Source organism: Takifugu rubripes, unplaced genomic scaffold (assembly GCF_901000725.2).
Source record: "Takifugu rubripes unplaced genomic scaffold, fTakRub1.2, whole genome shotgun sequence".
Taxonomy (NCBI): domain Eukaryota; kingdom Metazoa; phylum Chordata; class Actinopteri; order Tetraodontiformes; family Tetraodontidae; genus Takifugu; species Takifugu rubripes.
In genome coordinates, this window is record NW_021821578.1 from 7,559 (window position 1) to 11,924 (window position 4,366).

General features: G+C 38.7%; 1 long non-coding RNA gene across 1 annotated transcript; it reads right to left on the reverse strand.

Moving 5' to 3' along the window:
* Positions 1–2,561: 2,561 nt before the first annotated feature.
* On the reverse strand, positions 2,562–4,366 carry LOC115248123 (uncharacterized). Its single transcript, XR_003887128.1, has 3 exons — positions 3,623–4,366; positions 3,164–3,215; positions 2,562–2,721 (listed from the first exon to the last, which is right to left on the reverse strand). It is a non-coding gene; the product is annotated as an uncharacterized lncRNA (long non-coding RNA).

Below are 4,366 nucleotides of genomic sequence, written 5' to 3' on the forward strand. Positions count from 1 at the left end.
ACGATGTAGTTGCAGAAGTTGTGGATGGACTTGTTGTTGAACTTGATGTTTGACTGGTTGTTGCTGATGTGGTTGGTGACGATGTAGTTGCTGAAGTTGTGGATGGACTTGTTGCTGTTGAACTAGATGTTTGACTGGTTGTTGCTGATGTGGTTGGTGACGATGTAGTTGCTGAAGTTGTGGATGGACTTGTTGCTGTTGAACTAGTTGTTTGACTGGTTGTTGCTGATGTGGTTGGTGACAATGTAGTTGCAGAAGTTGTGGATGGACTTGCTGTAGAACTTGATGTTTGACTGGTTGTTGCTGATGTGGTTGGTGACGATGTAGTTGCAGAAGTTGTGGAGGGACTTGTTGTTGTAGAACTTGATGTTTGACTGGTTATTGCTGATGTGGTTGCTGACGATGTAGTTGCAGAAGTTGTGGATGGACTTGTTGCTGTTGAACTTGATGTTTGACTGGTTGTTGTTGATGTGGTTGGTGACGATGTAGTAGCAGAAGTTGTAGATGGACTTGTTGCTGTTGAACTAGACGTGTTACTGGTTGTTGCTGATGTTGTTGGTGACGATGTAGTTGCAGAAGTTGTGGATGGACTTGTTGTTGAACTTGATGTTTGACTGGTTGTTGCTGATGTGGTTGGTGACGATGTAGTTACAGAAGTTGTGGATGGACTTGTTGTTGAACTTGATGTTTGACTGGTTGTTGCTGATGTGGTTGGTGATGATGTAGTTGCAGAACTTGTGGATGGACTTGTTGTTGAACTTGATGTTTCACTGGTTGTTGCTGATGTGGTTGGTGACGATGTAGTTGCTGAAGTTGTGGATGGACTTGCTGTAGAACTTGATGTTTGACTGGTTGTTGCTGATGTGGTTGGTGACGATGTAGTTGTAGAAGTTGTGGATGGACTTGTTGCTGTAGAACTTGATGTTTGACTGGTTGTTGCTGATGTGGTTGGTGACGATGTAGCTGCAGAAGTTGTGGATGGACTTGTTGCTGTTGAACTAGTTGTTTGACTGGTTGTTGCTGATGTGGTTGGTGACGATGTAGTTGCAGAAGTTGTGGATGGACTTGTTGCTGTAGAACTTGATGTTTGACTGGTTGTTGCTGATGTGGTTGGTGACGATGTAGTTGCAGACGTTGTGGAGGGACTTGTTGAGGTTGAACTTGATGTTTGACTGGATGTTGCTGATGTGGTTGGTGACGATGTAGTTGCTGAAGTTGTGGATGGACCTGTTGTTGTAGAACTTGATGTTTGACTGGTTGTTGCTGATGTGGTTGGTGACGTTGTAGTTGCAGAAGTTGTGGATGGACTTGTTGTTGAACTTGATGTTTGAATGGTTGTGGCTGATGTGGTTGGTGACGATGTAGTTACAGAAGTTGTGGATGTACTTATTGTTGTTGAACTAGATGTTTGACTCGTTGTTGGTGATGATGTAGTTGCAGAAGTTGTAGATGGACTTGTTGTTGTTGAACTTGATGTTTGACTGGTTGTTGCTGATGTTGTTGGTGACGATGTAGTTGCAGAAGTTGTGGATGGACTTGTTGTTGAACTTGATGTTTGACTGGTTGTTGCTGATGTGGTTGGTGACGATGTAGTTGCAGAAGTTGTGGATGGACTTGTTGCTGTAGAACTTGATGTTTGACTGGTTGTTGCTGATGTGGTTGGTGACGATGTAGCTGCAGAAGTTGTGGATGGACTTGTTGCTGTTGAACTAGTTGTTTGACTGGTTGTTGCTGATGTGGTTGGTGACGATGTAGTTGCAGAAGTTGTGGAGGGACTTGTTGTTGTAGAACTTGATGTTTGACTGGTTGTTGCTGATGTGGTCGGTGATGTTGTAGTTGCAGAAGTTGTGGATGGACTTGTTGCTGTTGAACTTGATGTTTGACTGGTTGTTGCTGATGTGGTTGGTGACGATGTAGTTGCAGAAGTTGTGGATGGACTTGTTTTTGTTGAACTTGATGTTTGACTGGTTGTTGCTGATGTTGTTGGTGACGATGTAGTTGCAGAAGTTGTGGATGGACTTGTTGTTGAACTTGATGTTTGACTGGTTGTTGTTGATGTTGTTGGTGACGATGTAGTTGCAGAAGTTGTGGATGGACTTATTGAACTTGATGTTTGACTGGTTGTTGCTGATGTGGTTGGTGACGATGTAGTTGCAGAAGTTGTGGATGGACTTGTTGTTGTTGAACTCGATGTTTGACTGGTTGTTGCTGATGTGGTTGGTAATGATGTAGTTGCAGAAGTTGTGGATGGACTTGTTGTTGTTGAACTTGATGTTTGACTGGTTGTTGCTGATGTTGTTGGTGACGATGTAGTTGCAGAAGTTGTGGATGGACTTGTTGTTGAACTTGATGTTTGACTGGTTGTTGCTGATGTGGTTGGTGACGATGTAGTTACAGAAGTTGTGGATGGACTTGTTGTTGAACTTGATGTTTGACTGGTTGTTGCTGATGTGGTTGGTGATGATGTAGTTGCAGAACTTGTGGATGGACTTGTTGTTGAACTTGATGTTTCACTGGTTGTTGCTGATGTGGTTGGTGACGATGTAGTTGCAGAAGTTGTGGATGGACTTGTTGCTGTTGAACTAGATGTTTGACTGGTTGTGGCTGATGTGGTTGGTGATGATGTAGTTGCAGAAGTTGTGGATGGACTTGTTGGGTCTGATGTGGATTTTTGACTGCCTGTTGTGGTATTGGTTTCTGCCATTACCAAGGCATGAACAACTAAAAAGGTAGAATATAATATTTCAATCTTTATTCATATTTTATGTCAGTTTTTTTTGCAGTCATTCAGTTTTATCTGATATTCCTGTTTTAGAAATGTAATTCAATTTGTTATTTAACTTTTGCAGTTGTTCCTTTTATCGGTGGCAGTCAACACAGATTAATTTAAGGCACTTCACATTTTCATTTAAAATATTTAGTCATATATAAATAGATATAGTTATGTATTCATTTTTAAAGTTTGCAACTACTTAAGTATGCAACCATATGACACTGACTACTGTTGATTTTTCAGTAATTTAAAATATCTGTATTAATTCAAAGTTGCCGAAAAATTATTTCACATAAATTGTTCCATAATGTAGTATTCCTGGGTCTGATTTAAGATATTTTCATTTTTCATTGTATTTGTTCTGAATATTAAACTTAATATTATGCTTACCTGATAAAATGAGCAAAGCTGATATATGCCATCTCACACTCATCTTTTCTTTCTGTTAATGTGTAAAATCAAACATAAATTTATTTCAGAATTATAACTCTCTTGTGAGACATTATTTTAAGTCAATTTATGAAATGCTGGTCATGCATTTTTGTTGTTGTACATTCCTTAATTTCTATGATACAGAGACATTCATATGGGCTAATTTTAAGATTAAAATCACTTTATCATCAAACTATATGACATTTTAAAACACCATAATCTAAACAAGCTTCTCATTATCATGGTAAAATGTGTTTTTGCCTCTCCGTGTTAGATTAAAAATCAAAAACAATTTCAAACATTTCCTCATTACCTATTATTAGAATAATATTTGCAAGATTTACAGATACAATCCTGTTTGTATGTATATATATACACATATATAAGAGAAATAGAAATAAAGCTCTAAAATCCCACCTTGACTTCAAAGATTTTCTAGTATCTTTAGGTGAATCCTCCTCTGTGATGCTGCTGCTTGCTCCCTCAGTGTAACTGGCCATATTTATAAGGTGGACTTTTCAAAGGTACTTTAGTAAGTGACGCAGTAAATATGTGATCCATGTTTTAGAAATGTTCTGACGCATTGCAATAAATTCCCAGGATATTTTCGTGGGTTATTATTTGCATCATACATTTGTATAGGAAGAAGTCCAACAAGTGAAACAAGTGCATGCTTCCACATTTATAAATAAAAAACAATAAACCTGCAGGTTGACTGGGTGGGGACATTTACAGGACAATAGGCAAAGACACACCTTTTTAGGGTGTTGTTCCAGCAGGCTATACACAATACAATAAATACACTGGTACCAAGGAGCAATTCAGAGACAAACTAATGTGTCTGCTGTTGCTCTGTGGGTTTAAACTGGTTTACATGGATAAAACGAATACATTCAAAATAGATAATCTGACATATTGCTGCAATCAAGCCGAAGCCTTTGCTTTTGAGTCAAATTTGAAAACCAGAATCTTGAAAAAAAGCATATGTGTTAGTCACAATATTAGAATGGGGGTGTTGTGCTAGTCAATGTTTTGAAAATTGTTTTTCACCTACCAATCTTGTTATTCTAGCTGTACTGGAGTGTGCCTCACAAATACATAAATTTTCCTAATCACCCCAGCATGTTCAAACTCCAACTTGTTATAGTTGGAGTTTGGAGT